The 22,038-nt window shown below is 48.3% G+C and overlaps 14 non-coding genes and 1 pseudogene across 14 annotated transcripts; all 15 read right to left on the minus strand.

Annotated features, from left to right (window-relative positions):
• Positions 1–2,095: 2,095 nt before the first annotated feature.
• LOC142714033 (U2 spliceosomal RNA) lies at positions 2,096–2,286 on the minus strand. Its single transcript, XR_012870254.1, has one exon. It is a non-coding gene; the product is annotated as a U2 spliceosomal RNA (small nuclear RNA).
• A 1,242-nt stretch (positions 2,287–3,528) lies between these two features.
• LOC142714014 (U2 spliceosomal RNA) lies at positions 3,529–3,719 on the minus strand. The gene has a single exon (XR_012870237.1). It is a non-coding gene; the product is annotated as a U2 spliceosomal RNA (small nuclear RNA).
• A 1,233-nt stretch (positions 3,720–4,952) lies between these two features.
• Positions 4,953–5,143, minus strand: LOC142714026 (U2 spliceosomal RNA). The gene has a single exon (XR_012870248.1). It is a non-coding gene; the product is annotated as a U2 spliceosomal RNA (small nuclear RNA).
• Positions 5,144–6,377: 1,234 nt separating this feature from the next.
• On the minus strand, positions 6,378–6,568 carry LOC142714015 (U2 spliceosomal RNA). Its single transcript, XR_012870238.1, has one exon. It is a non-coding gene; the product is annotated as a U2 spliceosomal RNA (small nuclear RNA).
• A 1,083-nt stretch (positions 6,569–7,651) lies between these two features.
• On the minus strand, positions 7,652–7,842 carry LOC142714016 (U2 spliceosomal RNA). The gene has a single exon (XR_012870239.1). It is a non-coding gene; the product is annotated as a U2 spliceosomal RNA (small nuclear RNA).
• Positions 7,843–9,063: 1,221 nt separating this feature from the next.
• Positions 9,064–9,254, minus strand: LOC142714017 (U2 spliceosomal RNA). The gene has a single exon (XR_012870240.1). It is a non-coding gene; the product is annotated as a U2 spliceosomal RNA (small nuclear RNA).
• Positions 9,255–10,500: 1,246 nt separating this feature from the next.
• Positions 10,501–10,691, minus strand: LOC142714034 (U2 spliceosomal RNA). Its single transcript, XR_012870255.1, has one exon. It is a non-coding gene; the product is annotated as a U2 spliceosomal RNA (small nuclear RNA).
• Positions 10,692–11,929: 1,238 nt separating this feature from the next.
• Positions 11,930–12,120, minus strand: LOC142714027 (U2 spliceosomal RNA). Its single transcript, XR_012870249.1, has one exon. It is a non-coding gene; the product is annotated as a U2 spliceosomal RNA (small nuclear RNA).
• Positions 12,121–13,362: 1,242 nt separating this feature from the next.
• Positions 13,363–13,553, minus strand: LOC142714019 (U2 spliceosomal RNA). Its single transcript, XR_012870241.1, has one exon. It is a non-coding gene; the product is annotated as a U2 spliceosomal RNA (small nuclear RNA).
• A 1,234-nt stretch (positions 13,554–14,787) lies between these two features.
• Positions 14,788–14,978, minus strand: LOC142714039 (U2 spliceosomal RNA). The gene has a single exon (XR_012870260.1). It is a non-coding gene; the product is annotated as a U2 spliceosomal RNA (small nuclear RNA).
• A 1,233-nt stretch (positions 14,979–16,211) lies between these two features.
• LOC142714020 (U2 spliceosomal RNA) lies at positions 16,212–16,402 on the minus strand. The gene has a single exon (XR_012870242.1). It is a non-coding gene; the product is annotated as a U2 spliceosomal RNA (small nuclear RNA).
• Positions 16,403–17,615: 1,213 nt separating this feature from the next.
• LOC142714021 (U2 spliceosomal RNA) lies at positions 17,616–17,806 on the minus strand. Its single transcript, XR_012870243.1, has one exon. It is a non-coding gene; the product is annotated as a U2 spliceosomal RNA (small nuclear RNA).
• A 1,230-nt stretch (positions 17,807–19,036) lies between these two features.
• Positions 19,037–19,227, minus strand: LOC142714024 (U2 spliceosomal RNA). The gene has a single exon (XR_012870246.1). It is a non-coding gene; the product is annotated as a U2 spliceosomal RNA (small nuclear RNA).
• A 1,226-nt stretch (positions 19,228–20,453) lies between these two features.
• On the minus strand, positions 20,454–20,644 carry LOC142714022 (U2 spliceosomal RNA). The gene has a single exon (XR_012870244.1). It is a non-coding gene; the product is annotated as a U2 spliceosomal RNA (small nuclear RNA).
• Positions 20,645–21,878: 1,234 nt separating this feature from the next.
• On the minus strand, positions 21,879–22,038 carry LOC142714041 (U2 spliceosomal RNA; annotated as a pseudogene; the record flags this gene model as incomplete).

Raw genomic sequence — 22,038 nt, forward strand, 5'->3', positions numbered from 1 at the left:
CTTCCCCCAGTGTACACATTTTCTTGCTAGATGATTCCCACTTCCACATATGTCACACAACCTTGCTACCTGACATTCTCTAGCACTATGTCCTGGTTTATTACAGTTCCTACATACCTCTTCTTTCACTGGACAATTTTCCTGTACATGGCCATAAACAAAACAATGCCTGCAATACATATCCTGTCCTGGGTAGTAACAAAAGCCCCTCTCTCCACCAATTGAAAAAACTGCAGGTACCTCACAATCTTCTTTAAATATAACAAAAAATCTTCTTTTACCATTCAAATATCCATGTTTGTTCACCAATCTTCTGTCAAAAACTACTTCCTTGCAATATCTTGTCAAAAAAACCTTCACCGTGTCGTCCTTAACTTTTGGGTTATACATGTGCACTATTAACATTTTCTTTTGCTGTTTAAACGATGGTATCACTCTTATATGCTCCAAAACAGTCACTTTCTTCTCCTCCTTCATCTTCAATATATCCGCATACACTTTCTTACATATATCCTCAAAACAAAGAGTGATATCATAAATTCCTTGCCTCTGGAAATCTTGCAAAGCTAACACATCCGTTACCTTGAGATAAGGGAGCTTCTGCAGAATCTCCCTCACGATCTGATCCAATCCAATTCGGTCACGAAATCCCTCCTCGACTTCCAATCGCACCGTGTCCTCAAGTCCTTTAGCCGTTTTCGCCATTTTGCAGGTCGATATATTCTCCAACCCACGATCACCCCCGAACACAATCCGGGGCCCCCACAAGGAGGACCCCGATCACTCCTTCTGACGCAGACCAGTAGCAGTCCCCCACCACTGATCTTTGCCAAAAGGCCGAGAAGCGATAACCCGAACGGGCCGCGCGTTGCCCGAGCCTGCCCGATACTGCTGTTCAGCCCTTGCAGCGATTCAGCCTACTTCTAGGCAATTCCATGGGGCCCTGCAGGCTCACACACTCACAGCTACACGGGAGGTGAATAAAGGCCGGAGAGGAAGCCAGACAGGATTTGCTTCTTTTGCTTGCACCACAATGCAGTGCTGAAAGAGGAGGAATCTACATAAAAACGCCTTCCTGGCAACGCCCAAATGCCCTGCTGCCATGCAGATAAACACTGGCAGCGGCAGCCAGTGCATGCCCACAGCCACCCCTTGTTCCTTCACACCTTGTATCAGCTGTAATCCAGTCCAGTCCAGTGCTGCCTGCTGAGCAGCACTGACCAACACTGCCTGGGCCCAGGCTTTTATCTCTGAGGCCCCATTATGATGTCAGAAAGCTGGCTCTGGCTCCTCAGGGCTCCACTATGACACGTGCAAAGTTCCGTCTGAACTTTATATAAGACGGTGCGGCTCAGTCAGTCACTCAGTGTTGCCTGAGAGGGCAACACTGCAACAGCCGGCCGCCAGGCTGTCTTTTTTTGCACAGCTAGTTGCCTCCAGGAGGCCACAAGAGGGAGACAAGGGACTGCAAAATGGAAAATAAGCATCCACCAACTTTACAGACAACTTCTCCTTGCTCCTACAGCCTCCATCCTTGCACAGTTTGTTATTCTTCTAGGTAACATAGTAACAAATCCAAATTGCTGCTCTCTTTGTAGGCAAACAAGGCTTTGTTGCAACTGCAATTCTTACTCCTTCTTGAAATGTAGGGACGACAGTACATTCCATCACATCCATCTAGTGTACACAGGTAGGTCCATTGTGGCGGGCGGGCGGGCGGGCGGGAGGGCGGCTTTAATGGCTGTTTGCTGTTCCCCTACTCCACTCCACTATTTGACTGTGGTGCTGCATCAATCAGTGGCTGGCTCAGGTGCAGCTCTTTAACTTACCTAAAAGGGAGGGCGGAGAGAAGACAAGGAAGGTGAATGAGCTGTTCCAATGTGAAATGCCGGAAACACAGACACACAGACGACACAAAACAAGAGGTGGCAATGTATTCATTAATTGCATTTAATCAATTAGCTCATTATCACTCATGCATTGTCCAACAGGTGTTGAAATAATGGGATTAAAAGGGGAGATCCCTTCAGAAAGACAGAAACAATGGCAAACACAAAAAACACTTTTGGAATCTGATTTTAGTCAACACATAAGGAAAGGGTGCACCGGTCCTGGAAATACTGCAATACCAGGTCAATGCGTGGAGTGGACAGAGCAAGCTCTATTTCCATCTCCCTGTTGTAAAAATCCATTTAATATATGGTCCCCAGATAGGGGACGTATCAGATATTAAACTGATAAGAACAGATACTACACTTGATCTTAGCCAAAAGGCCGAGAAGCGATAACCCGAACGGGCCGCGCGTTGCCCGAGCCTGCCCGATACTGCTGTTCAGCCCTTGCAGCGATTCAGCCTACTTCTAGGCAATTCCATGGGGCCCTGCAGGCTCACACACTCACAGCTACACGGGAGGTGAATAAAGGCCGGAGAGGAAGCCAGACAGGATTTGCTTCTTTTGCTTGCACCACAATGCAGTGCTGAAAGAGGAGGAATCTACATAAAAACGCCTTCCTGGCAACGCCCAAATGCCCTGCTGCCATGCAGATAAACACTGGCAGCGGCAGCCAGTGCATGCCCACAGCCACCCCTTGTTCCTTCACACCTTGTATCAGCTGTAATCCAGTCCAGTCCAGTGCTGCCTGCTGAGCAGCACTGACCAACACTGCCTGGGCCCAGGCTTTTATCTCTGAGGCCCCATTATGATGTCAGAAAGCTGGCTCTGGCTCCTCAGGGCTCCACTATGACACGTGCAAAGTTCCGTCTGAACTTTATATAAGACGGTGCGGCTCAGTCAGTTACTCAGTGTTGCCTGAGAGGGCAACACTGCAACAGCCGGCCGCCAGGCTGTCTTTTTTTGCACAGCTAGTTGCCTCCAGGAGGCCACAAGAGGGAGACAAGGGACTGCAAAATGGAAAATAAGCATCCACCAACTTTACAGACAACTTCTCCTTGCTCCTACAACCTCCATCCTTGCACAGTTTGTTATTCTTCTAGGTAACATAGTAACAAATCCAAATTGCTGCTCTCTTTGTAGGCAAGCAAGGCTTTGTTGCAACTGCAATTCTTACTCCTTCTTGAAATGTAGGGACGACAGTACATTCCATCACATCCATCTAGTGTACACAGGTAGGTCCATTGTGGCGGGCGGGCGGGCGGGCGGGTGGCTTTAATGGCTGTTTGCTGTTCCCCTACTCCACTCCACTATTTGACTGTGGTGCTGCATCAATCAGTGGCTGGCTCAGGTGCAGCTCTTTAACTTACCTAAAAGGGAGGGCGGAGAGAAGACAAGGAAGGTGAATGAGCTGTTCCAATGTGAAATGCCGGAAACACAGACACACAGACGACACAAAACAAGAGGTGGCAATGTATTCATTAATTGCATTTAATCAATTAGCTCATTATCATTCATGCATTGTCCAACAGGTGTTGAAATAATGGGATTAAAAGGGGAGATCCCTTCAGAAAGACAGAAACAATGGCAAACACAAAAAACACTTTTGGAATCTGATTTTAGTCAACACATAAGGAAAGGGTGCACCGGTCCTGGAAATACTGCAATACCAGGTCAATGCGTGGAGTGGACAGAGCAAGCTCTATTTCCATCTCCCTGTTCTAAAAATCCATTTAATATATGGTCCCCAGATAGGGGACGTATCAGATATTAAACTGATAAGAACAGATACTACACTTGATCTTAGCCAAAAGGCCGAGAAGCGATAACCCGAACGGGCCGCGCGTTGCCCGAGCCTGCCCGATACTGCTGTTCAGCCCTTGCAGCGATTCAGCCTACTTCTAGGCAATTCCATGGGGCCCTGCAGGCTCACACACTCACAGCTACACGGGAGGTGAATAAAGGCCGGAGAGGAAGCCAGACAGGATTTGCTTCTTTTGCTTGCACCACAATGCAGTGCTGAAAGAGGAGGAATCTACATAAAAACGCCTTCCTGGCAACGCCCAAATGCCCTGCTGCCATGCAGATAAACACTGGCAGCGGCAGCCAGTGCATGCCCACAGCCACCCCTTGTTCCTTCACACCTTGTATCAGCTGTAATCCAGTCCAGTGCTGCCTGCTGAGCAGCACTGACCAACACTGCCTGGGCCCAGGCTTTTATCTCTGAGGCCCCATTATGATGTCAGAAAGCTGGCTCTGGCTCCTCAGGGCTCCACTATGACACGTGCAAAGTTCCGTCTGAACTTTATATAAGACGGTGCGGCTCAGTCAGTCACTCAGTGTTGCCTGAGAGGGCAACACTGCAACAGCCGGCCGCCAGGCTGTCTTTTTTTGCACAGCTAGTTGCCTCCAGGAGGCCACAAGAGGGAGACAAGGGACTGCAAAATGGAAAATAAGCATCCACCAACTTTACAGACAACTTCTCCTTGCTCCTACAACCTCCATCCTTGCACAGTTTGTTATTCTTCTAGGTAACATAGTAACAAATCCAAATTGCTGCTCTCTTTGTAGGCAAGCAAGGCTTTGTTGCAACTGCAATTCTTACTCCTTCTTGAAATGTAGGGACGACAGTACATTCCATCACATCCATCTAGTGTACACAGGTAGGTCCATTGTGGCGGGCGGGCGGGCGGGCGGCTTTAATGGCTGTTTGCTGTTCCCCTACTCCACTCCACTATTTGACTGTGGTGCTGCATCAATCAGTGGCTGGCTTAGGTGCAGCTCTTTAACTTACCTAAAAGGGAGGGCGGAGAGAAGACAAGGAAGGTGAATAAGCTGTTCCAATGTGAAATGCCGGAAACACAGACACACAGACGACACAAAACAAGAGGTGGCAATGTATTCATTAATTGCATTTAATCAATTAGCTCATTATCACTCATGCATTGTCCAACAGGTGTTGAAATAATGGGATTAAAAGGGGAGATCCCTTCAGAAAGACAGAAACAATGGCAAACACAAAAAACACTTTTGGAATCTGATTTTAGTCAACACATAAGGAAAGGGTGCACCGGTCCTGGAAATACTGCAATACCAGGTCAATGCGTGGAGTGGACAGAGCAAGCTCTATTTCCATCTCCATGTTGTAAAAATCCATTTAATATATGGTCCCCAGATAGGGGACGTATCAGATATTAAACTGATAAGAACAGATACTACACTTGATCTTAGCCAAAAGGCCGAGAAGCGATAACCCGAACGGGCCGCGCGTTGCCCGAGCCTGCCCGATACTGCTGTTCAGCCCTTGCAGCGATTCAGCCTACTTCTAGGCAATTCCATGGGGCCCTGCAGGCTCACACACTCACAGCTACACGGGAGGTGAATAAAGGCCGGAGAGGAAGCCAGACAGGATTTGCTTCTTTTGCTTGCACCACAATGCAGTGCTGAAAGAGGAGGAATCTACATAAAAACGCCTTCCTGGCAACGCCCAAATGCCCTGCTGCCATGCAGATAAACACTGGCAGCGGCAGCCAGTGCATGCCCACAGCCACCCCTTGTTCCTTCACACCTTGTATCAGCTGTAATCCAGTCCAGTCCAGTGCTGCCTGCTGAGCAGCACTGACCAACACTGCCTGGGCCCAGGCTTTTATCTCTGAGGCCCCATTATGATGTCAGAAAGCTGGCTCTGGCTCCTCAGGGCTCCACTATGACACGTGCAAAGTTCCGTCTGAACTTTATATAAGACGGTGCGGCTCAGTCAGTCACTCAGTGTTGCCTGAGAGGGCAACACTGCAACAGCCGGCCGCCAGGCTGTCTTTTTTTGCACAGCTAGTTGCCTCCAGGAGGCCACAAGAGGGAGACAAGGGACTGCAAAATGGAAAATAAGCATCCACCAACTTTACAGACAACTTCTCCTTGCTCCTACAACCTCCATCCTTGCACAGTTTGTTATTCTTCTAGGTAACATAGTAACAAATCCAAATTGTTGCACTCTTTGTAGGCAAGCAAGGCTTTGTTGCAACTGCAATTCTTACTCCTTCTTGAAATGTAGGGACGACAGTACATTCCATCACATCCATCTAGTGTACACAGGTAGGTCCATTGTGGCGGGCGGGCGGGCGGCTTTAATGGCTGTTTGCTGTTCCCCTACTCCACTCCACTATTTGACTGTGGTGCTGCATCAATCAGTGGCTGGCTCAGGTGCAGCTCTTTAACTTACCTAAAAGGGAGGGCGGAGAGAAGACAAGGAAGGTGAATGAGCTGTTCCAATGTGAAATGCCGGAAACACAGACACACAGACGACACAAAACAAGAGGTGGCAATGTATTCATTAATTGCATTTAATCAATTAGCTCATTATCACTCATGCATTGTCCAACAGGTGTTGAAATAATGGGATTAAAAGGGGAGATCCCTTCAGAAAGACAGAAACAATGGCAAACACAAAAAACACTTTTGGAATCTGATTTTAGTCAACACATAAGGAAAGGGTGCACCGGTCCTGGAAATACTGCAATACCAGGTCAATGCGTGGAGTGGACAGAGCAAGCTCTATTTCCATCTCCCTGTTCTAAAAATCCATTTAATATATGGTCCCCAGATAGGGGACGTATCAGATATTAAACTGATAAGAACAGATACTACACTTGATCTTAGCCAAAAGGCCGAGAAGCGATAATTTGCTTCTTTTGCTTGCACCACAATGCAGTGCTGAAAGAGGAGGAATCTACATAAAAACGCCTTCCTGGCAACGCCCAAATGCCCTGCTGCCATGCAGATAAACACTGGCAGCGGCAGCCAGTGCATGCCCACAGCCACCCCTTGTTCCTTCACACCTTGTATCAGCTGTAATCCAGTCCAGTGCTGCCTGCTGAGCAGCACTGACCAACACTGCCTGGGCCCAGGCTTTTATCTCTGAGGCCCCATTATGATGTCAGAAAGCTGGCTCTGGCTCCTCAGGGCTCCACTATGACACGTGCAAAGTTCCGTCTGAACTTTATATAAGACGGTGCGGCTCAGTCAGTCACTCAGTGTTGCCTGAGAGGGCAACACTGCAACAGCCGGCCGCCAGGCTGTCTTTTTTTGCACAGCTAGTTGCCTCCAGGAGGCCACAAGAGGGAGACAAGGGACTGCAAAATGGAAAATAAGCATCCACCAACTTTACAGACAACTTCTCCTTGCTCCTACAACCTCCATCCTTGCACAGTTTGTTATTCTTCTAGGTAACATAGTAACAAATCCAAATTGCTGCTCTCTTTGTAGGCAAGCAAGGCTTTGTTGCAACTGCAATTCTTACTCCTTCTTGAAATGTAGGGACGACAGTACATTCCATCACATCCATCTAGTGTACACAGGTAGGTCCATTGTGGCGGGCGGGCGGGCGGGCGGGCGGGCGGCTTTAATGGCTGTTTGCTGTTCCCCTACTCCACTCCACTATTTGACTGTGGTGCTGCATCAATCAGTGGCTGGCTTAGGTGCAGCTCTTTAACTTACCTAAAAGGGAGGGCGGAGAGAAGACAAGGAAGGTGAATAAGCTGTTCCAATGTGAAATGCCGGAAACACAGACACACAGACGACACAAAACAAGAGGTGGCAATGTATTCATTAATTGCATTTAATAAATTAGCTCATTATCACTCATGCATTGTCCAACAGGTGTTGAAATAATGGGATTAAAAGGGGAGATCCCTTCAGAAAGACAGAAACAATGGCAAACACAAAAAACACTTTTGGAATCTGATTTTAGTCAACACATAAGGAAAGGGTGCACCGGTCCTGGAAATACTGCAATACCAGGTCAATGCGTGGAGTGGACAGAGCAAGCTCTATTTCCATCTCCCTGTTCTAAAAATCCATTTAATATATGGTCCCCAGATAGGGGACGTATCAGATATTAAACTGATAAGAACAGATACTACACTTGATCTTAGCCAAAAGGCCGAGAAGCGATAACCCGAACGGGCCGCGCGTTGCCCGAGCCTGCCCGATACTGCTGTTCAGCCCTTGCAGCGATTCAGCCTACTTCTAGGCAATTCCATGGGGCCCTGCAGGCTCACACACTCACAGCTACACGGGAGGTGAATAAAGGCCGGAGAGGAAGCCAGACAGGATTTGCTTCTTTTGCTTGCACCACAATGCAGTGCTGAAAGAGGAGGAATCTACATAAAAACGCCTTCCTGGCAACGCCCAAATGCCCTGCTGCCATGCAGATAAACACTGGCAGCGGCAGCCAGTGCATGCCCACAGCCACCCCTTGTTCCTTCACACCTTGTATCAGCTGTAATCCAGTCCAGTCCAGCACTGACCAACACTGCCTGGGCCCAGGCTTTTATCTCTGAGGCCCCATTATGATGTCAGAAAGCTGGCTCTGGCTCCTCAGGGCTCCACTATGACACGTGCAAAGTTCCGTCTGAACTTTATATAAGACGGTGCGGCTCAGTCAGTCACTCAGTGTTGCCTGAGAGGGCAACACTGCAACAGCCGGCCGCCAGGCTGTCTTTTTTTGCACAGCTAGTTGCCTCCAGGAGGCCACAAGAGGGAGACAAGGGACTGCAAAATGGAAAATAAGCATCCACCAACTTTACAGACAACTTCTCCTTGCTCCTACAACCTCCATCCTTGCACAGTTTGTTATTCTTCTAGGTAACATAGTAACAAATCCAAATTGCTGCTCTCTTTGTAGGCAAGCAAGGCTTTGTTGCAACTGCAATTCTTACTCCTTCTTGAAATGTAGGGACGACAGTACATTCCATCACATCCATCTAGTGTACACAGGTAGGTCCATTGTGGCGGGCGGGCGGGCGGGCGGCTTTAATGGCTGTTTGCTGTTCCCCTACTCCACTCCACTATTTGACTGTGGTGCTGCATCAATCAGTGGCTGGCTCAGGTGCAGCTCTTTAACTTACCTAAAAGGGAGGGCGGAGAGAAGACAAGGAAGGTGAATAAGCTGTTCCAATGTGAAATGCCGGAAACACAGACACACAGACGACACAAAACAAGAGGTGGCAATGTATTCATTAATTGCATTTAATAAATTAGCTCATTATCACTCATGCATTGTCCAACAGGTGTTGAAATAATGGGATTAAAAGGGGAGATCCCTTCAGAAAGACAGAAACAATGGCAAACACAAAAAACACTTTTGGAATCTGATTTTAGTCAACACATAAGGAAAGGGTGCACCGGTCCTGGAAATACTGCAATACCAGGTCAATGCGTGGAGTGGACAGAGCAAGCTCTATTTCCATCTCCCTGTTCTAAAAATCCATTTAATATATGGTCCCCAGATAGGGGACGTATCAGATATTAAACTGATAAGAACAGATACTACACTTGATCTTAGCCAAAAGGCCGAGAAGCGATAACCCGAACGGGCCGCGCGTTGCCCGAGCCTGCCCGATACTGCTGTTCAGCCCTTGCAGCGATTCAGCCTACTTCTAGGCAATTCCATGGGGCCCTGCAGGCTCACACACTCACAGCTACACGGGAGGTGAATAAAGGCCGGAGAGGAAGCCAGACAGGATTTGCTTCTTTTGCTTGCACCACAATGCAGTGCTGAAAGAGGAGGAATCTACATAAAAACGCCTTCCTGGCAACGCCCAAATGCCCTGCTGCCATGCAGATAAACACTGGCAGCGGCAGCCAGTGCATGCCCACAGCCACCCCTTGTTCCTTCACACCTTGTATCAGCTGTAATCCAGTCCAGTCCAGTGCTGCCTGCTGAGCAGCACTGACCAACACTGCCTGGGCCCAGGCTTTTATCTCTGAGGCCCCATTATGATGTCAGAAAGCTGGCTCTGGCTCCTCAGGGCTCCACTATGACACGTGCAAAGTTCCGTCTGAACTTTATATAAGACGGTGCGGCTCAGTCAGTCACTCAGTGTTGCCTGAGAGGGCAACACTGCAACAGCCGGCCGCCAGGCTGTCTTTTTTTGCACAGCTAGTTGCCTCCAGGAGGCCACAAGAGGGAGACAAGGGACTGCAAAATGGAAAATAAGCATCCACCAACTTTACAGACAACTTCTCCTTGCTCCTACAGCCTCCATCCTTGCACAGTTTGTTATTCTTCTAGGTAACATAGTAACAAATCCAAATTGCTGCTCTCTTTGTAGGCAAACAAGGCTTTGTTGCAACTGCAATTCTTACTCCTTCTTGAAATGTAGGGACGACAGTACATTCCATCACATCCATCTAGTGTACACAGGTAGGTCCATTGTGGCGGGCGGGCGGGCGGGCGGGAGGGCGGCTTTAATGGCTGTTTGCTGTTCCCCTACTCCACTCCACTATTTGACTGTGGTGCTGCATCAATCAGTGGCTGGCTCAGGTGCAGCTCTTTAACTTACCTAAAAGGGAGGGCGGAGAGAAGACAAGGAAGGTGAATGAGCTGTTCCAATGTGAAATGCCGGAAACACAGACACACAGACGACACAAAACAAGAGGTGGCAATGTATTCATTAATTGCATTTAATCAATTAGCTCATTATCACTCATGCATTGTCCAACAGGTGTTGAAATAATGGGATTAAAAGGGGAGATCCCTTCAGAAAGACAGAAACAATGGCAAACACAAAAAACACTTTTGGAATCTGATTTTAGTCAACACATAAGGAAAGGGTGCACCGGTCCTGGAAATACTGCAATACCAGGTCAATGCGTGGAGTGGACAGAGCAAGCTCTATTTCCATCTCCCTGTTGTAAAAATCCATTTAATATATGGTCCCCAGATAGGGGACGTATCAGATATTAAACTGATAAGAACAGATACTACACTTGATCTTAGCCAAAAGGCCGAGAAGCGATAACCCGAACGGGCCGCGCGTTGCCCGAGCCTGCCCGATACTGCTGTTCAGCCCTTGCAGCGATTCAGCCTACTTCTAGGCAATTCCATGGGGCCCTGCAGGCTCACACACTCACAGCTACACGGGAGGTGAATAAAGGCCGGAGAGGAAGCCAGACAGGATTTGCTTCTTTTGCTTGCACCACAATGCAGTGCTGAAAGAGGAGGAATCTACATAAAAACGCCTTCCTGGCAACGCCCAAATGCCCTGCTGCCATGCAGATAAACACTGGCAGCGGCAGCCAGTGCATGCCCACAGCCACCCCTTGTTCCTTCACACCTTGTATCAGCTGTAATCCAGTCCAGTCCAGTGCTGCCTGCTGAGCAGCACTGACCAACACTGCCTGGGCCCAGGCTTTTATCTCTGAGGCCCCATTATGATGTCAGAAAGCTGGCTCTGGCTCCTCAGGGCTCCACTATGACACGTGCAAAGTTCCGTCTGAACTTTATATAAGACGGTGCGGCTCAGTCAGTTACTCAGTGTTGCCTGAGAGGGCAACACTGCAACAGCCGGCCGCCAGGCTGTCTTTTTTTGCACAGCTAGTTGCCTCCAGGAGGCCACAAGAGGGAGACAAGGGACTGCAAAATGGAAAATAAGCATCCACCAACTTTACAGACAACTTCTCCTTGCTCCTACAACCTCCATCCTTGCACAGTTTGTTATTCTTCTAGGTAACATAGTAACAAATCCAAATTGCTGCTCTCTTTGTAGGCAAGCAAGGCTTTGTTGCAACTGCAATTCTTACTCCTTCTTGAAATGTAGGGACGACAGTACATTCCATCACATCCATCTAGTGTACACAGGTAGGTCCATTGTGGCGGGCGGGCGGGCGGGCGGCTTTAATGGCTGTTTGCTGTTCCCCTACTCCACTCCACTATTTGACTGTGGTGCTGCATCAATCAGTGGCTGGCTTAGGTGCAGCTCTTTAACTTACCTAAAAGGGAGGGCGGAGAGAAGACAAGGAAGGTGAATAAGCTGTTCCAATGTGAAATGCCGGAAACACAGACACACAGACGACACAAAACAAGAGGTGGCAATGTATTCATTAATTGCATTTAATCAATTAGCTCATTATCACTCATGCATTGTCCAACAGGTGTTGAAATAATGGGATTAAAAGGGGAGATCCCTTCAGAAAGACAGAAACAATGGCAAACACAAAAAACACTTTTGGAATCTGATTTTAGTCAACACATAAGGAAAGGGTGCACCGGTCCTGGAAATACTGCAATACCAGGTCAATGCGTGGAGTGGACAGAGCAAGCTCTATTTCCATCTCCATGTTGTAAAAATCCATTTAATATATGGTCCCCAGATAGGGGACGTATCAGATATTAAACTGATAAGAACAGATACTACACTTGATCTTAGCCAAAAGGCCGAGAAGCGATAACCCGAACGGGCCGCGCGTTGCCCGAGCCTGCCCGATACTGCTGTTCAGCCCTTGCAGCGATTCAGCCTACTTCTAGGCAATTCCATGGGGCCCTGCAGGCTCACACACTCACAGCTACACGGGAGGTGAATAAAGGCCGGAGAGGAAGCCAGACAGGATTTGCTTCTTTTGCTTGCACCACAATGCAGTGCTGAAAGAGGAGGAATCTACATAAAAACGCCTTCCTGGCAACGCCCAAATGCCCTGCTGCCATGCAGATAAACACTGGCAGCGGCAGCCAGTGCATGCCCACAGCCACCCCTTGTTCCTTCACACCTTGTATCAGCTGTAATCCAGTCCAGTCCAGTGCTGCCTGCTGAGCAGCACTGACCAACACTGCCTGGGCCCAGGCTTTTATCTCTGAGGCCCCATTATGATGTCAGAAAGCTGGCTCTGGCTCCTCAGGGCTCCACTATGACACGTGCAAAGTTCCGTCTGAACTTTATATAAGACGGTGCGGCTCAGTCAGTCACTCAGTGTTGCCTGAGAGGGCAACACTGCAACAGCCGGCCGCCAGGCTGTCTTTTTTTGCACAGCTAGTTGCCTCCAGGAGGCCACAAGAGGGAGACAAGGGACTGCAAAATGGAAAATAAGCATCCACCAACTTTACAGACAACTTCTCCTTGCTCCTACAACCTCCATCCTTGCACAGTTTGTTATTCTTCTAGGTAACATAGTAACAAATCCAAATTGTTGCACTCTTTGTAGGCAAGCAAGGCTTTGTTGCAACTGCAATTCTTACTCCTTCTTGAAATGTAGGGACGACAGTACATTCCATCACATCCATCTAGTGTACACAGGTAGGTCCATTGTGGCGGGCGGGCGGGCGGGCGGGCGGCTTTAATGGCTGTTTGCTGTTCCCCTACTCCACTCCACTATTTGACTGTGGTGCTGCATCAATCAGTGGCTGGCTCAGGTGCAGCTCTTTAACTTACCTAAAAGGGAGGGCGGAGAGAAGACAAGGAAGGTGAATGAGCTGTTCCAATGTGAAATGCCGGAAACACAGACACACAGACGACACAAAACAAGAGGTGGCAATGTATTCATTAATTGCATTTAATCAATTAGCTCATTATCACTCATGCATTGTCCAACAGGTGTTGAAATAATGGGATTAAAAGGGGAGATCCCTTCAGAAAGACAGAAACAATGGCAAACACAAAAAACACTTTTGGAATCTGATTTTAGTCAACACATAAGGAAAGGGTGCACCGGTCCTGGAAATACTGCAATACCAGGTCAATGCGTGGAGTGGACAGAGCAAGCTCTATTTCCATCTCCCTGTTCTAAAAATCCATTTAATATATGGTCCCCAGATAGGGGACGTATCAGATATTAAACTGATAAGAACAGATACTACACTTGATCTTAGCCAAAAGGCCGAGAAGCGATAACCCGAACGGGCCGCGCGTTGCCCGAGCCTGCCCGATACTGCTGTTCAGCCCTTGCAGCGATTCAGCCTACTTCTAGGCAATTCCATGGGGCCCTGCAGGCTCACACACTCACAGCTACACGAGAGGTGAATAAAGGCCAGAGAGGAAGCCAGACAGGATTTGCTTCTTTTGCTTGCGCCACAATGCAGTGCTGAAAGAGGAGGAATCTACATAAAAACGCCTTCCTGGCAACGCCCAAATGCCCTGCTGCCATGCAGATAAACACTGGCAGCGGCAGCCAGTGCATGCCCACAGCCACCCCTTGTTCCTTCACACCTTGTATCAGCTGTAATCCAGTCCAGTCCAGTGCTGCCTGCTGAGCAGCACTGACCAACACTGCCTGGGCCCAGGCTTTTATCTCTGAGGCCCCATTATGATGTCAGAAAGCTGGCTCTGGCTCCTCAGGGCTCCACTATGACACGTGCAAAGTTCCGTCTGAACTTTATATAAGACGGTGCGGCTCAGTCAGTCACTCAGTGTTGCCTGAGAGGGCAACACTGCAACAGCCGGCCGCCAGGCTGTCTTTTTTTGCACAGCTAGTTGCCTCCAGGAGGCCACAAGAGGGAGACAAGGGACTGCAAAATGGAAAATAAGCATCCACCAACTTTACAGACAACTTCTCCTTGCTCCTACAACCTCCATCCTTGCACAGTTTGTTATTCTTCTAGGTAACATAGTAACAAATCCAAATTGCTGCTCTCTTTGTAGGCAAGCAAGGCTTTGTTGCAACTGCAATTCTTACTCCTTCTTGAAATGTAGGGACGACAGTACATTCCATCACATCCATCTAGTGTACACAGGTAGGTCCATTGTGGCGGGCGGGCGGGCGGCTTTAATGGCTGTTTGCTGTTCCCCTACTCCACTCCACTATTTGACTGTGGTGCTGCATCAATCAGTGGCTGGCTCAGGTGCAGCTCTTTAACTTACCTAAAAGGGAGGGCGGAGAGAAGACAAGGAAGGTGAATGAGCTGTTCCAATGTGAAATGCCGGAAACACAGACACACAGACGACACAAAACAAGAGGTGGCAATGTATTCATTAATTGCATTTAATCAATTAGCTCATTATCATTCATGCATTGTCCAACAGGTGTTGAAATAATGGGATTAAAAGGGGAGATCCCTTCAGAAAGACAGAAACAATGGCAAACACAAAAAACACTTTTGGAATCTGATTTTAGTCAACACATAAGGAAAGGGTGCACCGGTCCTGGAAATACTGCAATACCAGGTCAATGCGTGGAGTGGACAGAGCAAGCTCTATTTCCATCTCCCTGTTCTAAAAATCCATTTAATATATGGTCCCCAGATAGGGGACGTATCAGATATTAAACTGATAAGAACAGATACTACAATTGATCTTAGCCAAAAGGCCAAGAAGCGATAACCCGAACGGGCCGCGCGTTGCCCGAGCCTGCCCGATACTGCTGTTCAGCCCTTGCAGCGATTCAGCCTACTTCTAGGCAATTCCATGGGGCCCTGCAGGCTCATACACTCACAGCTACACGGGAGGTGAATAAAGGCCGGAGAGGAAGCCAGACAGGATTTGCTTCTTTTGCTTGCACCACAATGCAGTGCTGAAAGAGGAGGAATCTACATAAAAACGCCTTCCTGGCAACGCCCAAATGCCCTGCTGCCATGCAGATAAACACTGGCAGCGGCAGCCAGTGCATGCCCACAGCCACCCCTTGTTCCTTCACACCTTGTATCAGCTGTAATCCAGTCCAGTGCTGCCTGCTGAGCAGCACTGACCAACACTGCCTGGGCCCAGGCTTTTATCTCTGAGGCCCCATTATGATGTCAGAAAGCTGGCTCTGGCTCCTCAGGGCTCCACTATGACACGTGCAAAGTTCCGTCTGAACTTTATATAAGACGGTGCGGCTCAGTCAGTCACTCAGTGTTGCCTGAGAGGGCAACACTGCAACAGCCGGCCGCCAGGCTGTCTTTTTTTGCACAGCTAGTTGCCTCCAGGAGGCCACAAGAGGGAGACAAGGGACTGCAAAATGGAAAATAAGCATCCACCAACTTTACAGACAACTTCTCCTTGCTCCTACAACCTCCATCCTTGCACAGTTTGTTATTCTTCTAGGTAACATAGTAACAAATCCAAATTGCTGCTCTCTTTGTAGGCAAGCAAGGCTTTGTTGCAACTGCAATTCTTACTCCTTCTTGAAATGTAGGGACGACAGTACATTCCATCACATCCATCTAGTGTACACAGGTAGGTCCATTGTGGCGGGCGGGCGGGCGGGCGGCTTTAATGGCTGTTTGCTGTTCCCCTACTCCACTCCACTATTTGACTGTGGTGCTGCATCAATCAGTGGCTGGCTTAGGTGCAGCTCTTTAACTTACCTAAAAGGGAGGGCGGAGAGAAGACAAGGAAGGTGAATAAGCTGTTCCAATGTGAAATGCCGGAAACACAGACACACAGACGACACAAAACAAGAGGTGGCAATGTATTCATTAATTGCATTTAATAAATTAGCTCATTATCACTCATGCATTGTCCAACAGGTGTTGAAATAATGGGATTAAAAGGGGAGATCCCTTCAGAAAGACAGAAACAATGGCAAACACAAAAAACACTTTTGGAATCTGATTTTAGTCAACACATAAGGAAAGGGTGCACCGGTCCTGGAAATACTGCAATACCAGGTCAATGCGTGGAGTGGACAGAGCAAGCTCTATTTCCATCTCCCTGTTCTAAAAATCCATTTAATATATGGTCCCCAGATAGGGGACGTATCAGATATTAAACTGATAAGAACAGATACTACACTTGATCTTAGCCAAAAGGCCGAGAAGCGATAACCCGAACGGGCCGCGCGTTGCCCGAGCCTGCCCGATACTGCTGTTCAGCCCTTGCAGCGATTCAGCCTACTTCTAGGCAATTCCATGGGGCCCTGCAGGCTCACACACTCACAGCTACACGGGAGGTGAATAAAGGCCGGAGAGGAAGCCAGACAGGATTTGCTTCTTTTGCTTGCACCACAATGCAGTGCTGAAAGAGGAGGAATCTACATAAAAACGCCTTCCTGGCAACGCCCAAATGCCCTGCTGCCATGCAGATAAACACTGGCAGCGGCAGCCAGTGCATGCCCACAGCCACCCCTTGTTCCTTCACACCTTGTATCAGCTGTAATCCAGTCCAGTCCAGCACTGACCAACACTGCCTGGGCCCAGGCTTTTATCTCTGAGGCCCCATTATGATGTCAGAAAGCTGGCTCTGGCTCCTCAGGGCTCCACTATGACACGTGCAAAGTTCCGTCTGAACTTTATATAAGACGGTGCGGCTCAGTCAGTCACTCAGTGTTGCCTGAGAGGGCAACACTGCAACAGCCGGCCGCCAGGCTGTCTTTTTTTGCAAAGCTAGTTGCCTCCAGGAGGCCACAAGAGGGAGACAAGGGACTGCAAAATGGAAAATAAGCATCCACCAACTTTACAGACAACTTCTCCTTGCTCCTACAACCTCCATCCTTGCACAGTTTGTTATTCTTCTAGGTAACATAGTAACAAATCCAAATTGCTGCTCTCTTTGTAGGCAAGCAAGGCTTTGTTGCAACTGCAATTCTTACTCCTTCTTGAAATGTAGGGACGACAGTACATTCCATCACATCCATCTAGTGTACACAGGTAGGTCCATTGTGGCGGGCGGGCGGCTTTAATGGCTGTTTGCTGTTCCCCTACTCCACTCCACTATTTGACTGTGGTGCTGCATCAATCAGTGGCTGGCTCAGGTGCAGCTCTTTAACTTACCTAAAAGGGAGGGCGGAGAGAAGACAAGGAAGGTGAATAAGCTGTTCCAATGTGAAATGCCGGAAACACAGACACACAGACGACACAAAACAAGAGGTGGCAATGTATTCATTAATTGCATTTAATCAATTAGCTCATTATCACTCATGCATTGTCCAACAGGTGTTGAAATAATGGGATTAAAAGGGGAGATCCCTTCAGAAAGACAGAAACAATGGCAAACACAAAAAACACTTTTGGAATCTGATTTTAGTCAACACATAAGGAAAGGGTGCACCGGTCCTGGAAATACTGCAATACCAGGTCAATGCGTGGAGTGGACAGAGCAAGCTCTATTTCCATCTCCCTGTTCTAAAAATCCATTTAATATATGGTCCCCAGATAGGGGACGTATCAGATATTAAACTGATAAGAACAGATACTACACTTGATCTTAGCCAAAAGGCCGAGAAGCGATAACCCGAACGGGCCGCGCGTTGCCCGAGCCTGCCCGATACTGCTGTTCAGCCCTTGCAGCGATTCAGCCTACTTCTAGGCAATTCCATGGGGCCCTGCAGGCTCACACACTCACAGCTACACGGGAGGTGAATAAAGGCCGGAGAGGAAGCCAGACAGGATTTGCTTCTTTTGCTTGCACCACAATGCAGTGCTGAAAGAGGAGGAATCTACATAAAAACGCCTTCCTGGCAACGCCCAAATGCCCTGCTGCCATGCAGATAAACACTGGCAGCGGCAGCCAGTGCATGCCCACAGCCACCCCTTGTTCCTTCACACCTTGTATCAGCTGTAATCCAGTCCAGTCCAGTGCTGCCTGCTGAGCAGCACTGACCAACACTGCCTGGGCCCAGGCTTTTATCTCTGAGGCCCCATTATGATGTCAGAAAGCTGGCTCTGGCTCCTCAGGGCTCCACTATGACACGTGCAAAGTTCCGTCTGAACTTTATATAAGACGGTGCGGCTCAGTCAGTCACTCAGTGTTGCCTGAGAGGGCAACACTGCAACAGCCGGCCGCCAGGCTGTCTTTTTTTGCACAGCTAGTTGCCTCCAGGAGGCCACAAGAGGGAGACAAGGGACTGCAAAATGGAAAATAAGCATCCACCAACTTTACAGACAACTTCTCCTTGCTCCTACAACCTCCATCCTTGCACAGTTTGTTATTCTTCTAGGTAACATAGTAACAAATCCAAATTGCTGCGCTCTTTGTAGGCAAGCAAGGCTTTGTTGCAACTGCAATTCTTACTCCTTCTTGAAATGTAGGGACGACAGTACATTCCATCACATCCATCTAGTGTACACAGGTAGGTCCATTGTGGCGGGCGGGCGGCTTTAATGGCTGTTTGCTGTTCCCCTACTCCACTCCACTATTTGACTGTGGTGCTGCATCAATCAGTGGCTGGCTCAGGTGCAGCTCTTTAACTTACCTAAAAGGGAGGGCGGAGAGAAGACAAGGAAGGTGAATGAGCTGTTCCAATGTGAAATGCCGGAAACACAGACACACAGACGACACAAAACAAGAGGTGGCAATGTATTCATTAATTGCATTTAATCAATTAGCTCATTATCATTCATGCATTGTCCAACAGGTGTTGAAATAATGGGATTAAAAGGGGAGATCCCTTCAGAAAGACAGAAACAATGGCAAACACAAAAAACACTTTTGGAATCTGATTTTAGTCAACACATAAGGAAAGGGTGCACCGGTCCTGGAAATATTGCAATACCAGGTCAATGCGTGGAGTGGACAGAGCAAGCTCTATTTCCATCTCCCTGTTCTAAAAATCCATTTAATATATGGTCCCCAGATAGGGGACGTATCAGATATTAAACTGATAAGAACAGATACTACACTTGATCTTAGCCAAAAGGCCGAGAAGCGATAACCCGAACGGGCCGCGCGTTGCCCGAGCCTGCCCGATACTGCTGTTCAGCCCTTGCAGCGATTCAGCCTACTTCTAGGCAATTCCATGGGGCCCTGCAGGCTCACACACTCACAGCTACACGGGAGGTGAATAAAGGCCGGAGAGGAAGCCAGACAGGATTTGCTTCTTTTGCTTGCACCACAATGCAGTGCTGAAAGAGGAGGAATCTACATAAAAACGCCTTCCTGGCAACGCCCAAATGCCCTGCTGCCATGCAGATAAACACTGGCAGCGGCAGCCAGTGCATGCCCACAGCCACCCCTTGTTCCTTCACACCTTGTATCAGCTGTAATCCAGTCCAGTCCAGTGCTGCCTGCTGAGCAGCACTGACCAACACTGCCTGGGCCCAGGCTTTTATCTCTGAGGCCCCATTATGATGTCAGAAAGCTGGCTCTGGCTCCTCAGGGCTCCACTATGACACGTGCAAAGTTCCGTCTGAACTTTATATAAGACGGTGCGGCTCAGTCAGTCACTCAGTGTTGCCTGAGAGGGCAACACTGCAACAGCCGGCCGCCAGGCTGTCTTTTTTTGCACAGCTAGTTGCCTCCAGGAGGCCACAAGAGGGAGACAAGGGACTGCAAAATGGAAAATAAGCATCCACCAACTTTACAGACAACTTCTCCTTGCTCCTACAACCTCCATCCTTGCACAGTTTGTTATTCTTCTAGGTAACATAGTAACAAATCCAAATTGCTGCTCTCTTTGTAGGCAAGCAAGGCTTTGTTGCAACTGCAATTCTTACTCCTTCTTGAAATGTAGGGACGACAGTACATTCCATCACATCCATCTAGTGTACACAGGTAGGTCCATTGTGGCGGGCGGCTTTAATGGCTGTTTGCTGTTCCCCTACTCCACTCCACTATTTGACTGTGGTGCTGCATCAATCAGTGGCTGGCTCAGGTGCAGCTCTTTAACTTACCTAAAAGGGAGGGCGGAGAGAAGACAAGGAAGGTGAATGAGCTGTTCCAATGTGAAATGCCGGAAACACAGACACACAGACGACACAAAACAAGAGGTGGCAATGTATTCATTAATTGCATTTAATCAATTAGCTCATTATCATTCATGCATTGTCCAACAGGTGTTGAAATAATGGGATTAAAAGGGGAGATCCCTTCAGAAAGACAGAAACAATGGCAAACACAAAAAACACTTTTGGAATCTGATTTTAGTCAACACATAAGGAAAGGGTGCACCGGTCCTGGAAATACTGCAATACCAGGTCAATGCGTGGAGTGGACAGAGCAAGCTCTATTTCCATCTCCCTGTTCTAAAAATCCATTTAATATATGGTCCCCAGATAGGGGACGTATCAGATATTAAACTGATAAGAACAGATACTACACTTGATCTTAGCCAAAAGGCCGAGAAGCGATAACCCGAACGGGCCGCGCGTTGCCCGAGCCTGCCCGATACTGCTGTTCAGCCCTTGCAGCGATTCAGCCTACTTCTAGGCAATTCCATGGGGCCCTGCAGGCTCACACACTCACAGCTACACGGGAGGTGAATAAAGGCCGGAGAGGAAGCCAGACAGGATTTGCTTCTTTTGCTTGCACCACAATGCAGTGCTGAAAGAGGAGGAATCTACATAAAAACGCCTTCCTGGCAACGCCCAAATGCCCTGCTGCCATGCAGATAAACACTGGCAGCGGCAGCCAGTGCATGCCCACAGCCACCCCTTGTTCCTTCACACCTTGTATCAGCTGTAATCCAGTCCAGTCCAGTGCTGCCTGCTGAGCAGCACTGACCAACACTGCCTGGGCCCAGGCTTTTATCTCTGAGGCCCCATTATGATGTCAGAAAGCTGGCTCTGGCTCCTCAGGGCTCCACTATGACACGTGCAAAGTTCCGTCTGAACTTTATATAAGACGGTGCGGCTCAGTCAGTCACTCAGTGTTGCCTGAGAGGGCAACACTGCAACAGCCGGCCGCCAGGCTGTCTTTTTTTGCACAGCTAGTTGCCTCCAGGAGGCCACAAGAGGGAGACAAGGGACTGCAAAATGGAAAATAAGCATCCACCAACTTTACAGACAACTTCTCCTTGCTCCTACAACCTCCATCCTTGCACAGTTTGTTATTCTTCTAGGTAACATAGTAACAAATCCAAATTGCTGCTCTCTTTGTAGGCAAGCAAGGCTTTGTTGCAACTGCAATTCTTACTCCTTCTTGAAATGTAGGGACGACAGTACATTCCATCACATCCATCTAGTGTACACAGGTAGGTCCATTGTGGCGGGCGGGCGGGCGGCTTTAATGGCTGTTTGCTGTTCCCCTACTCCACTCCACTATTTGACTGTGGTGCTGCATCAATCAGTGGCTGGCTCAGGTGCAGCTCTTTAACTTACCTAAAAGGGAGGGCGGAGAGAAGACAAGGAAGGTGAATGAGCTGTTCCAATGTGAAATGCCGGAAACACAGACACACAGACGACACAAAACAAGAGGTGGCAATGTATTCATTAATTGCATTTAATCAATTAGCTCATTATCACTCATGCATTGTCCAACAGGTGTTGAAATAATGGGATTAAAAGGGGAGATCCCTTCAGAAAGACAGAAACAATGGCAAACACAAAAAACACTTTTGGAATCTGATTTTAGTCAACACATAAGGAAAGGGTGCACCGGTCCTGGAAATACTGCAATACCAGGTCAATGCGTGGAGTGGACAGAGCAAGCTCTATTTCCATCTCCCTGTTCTAAAAATCCATTTAATATATGGTCCCCAGATAGGGGACGTATCAGATATTAAACTGATAAGAACAGATACTACA

The sequence above is a fragment of the Rhinoderma darwinii genome, unplaced genomic scaffold (assembly GCF_050947455.1).
Source record: "Rhinoderma darwinii isolate aRhiDar2 unplaced genomic scaffold, aRhiDar2.hap1 Scaffold_4374, whole genome shotgun sequence".
Lineage (NCBI taxonomy): Eukaryota > Metazoa > Chordata > Amphibia > Anura > Rhinodermatidae > Rhinoderma > Rhinoderma darwinii.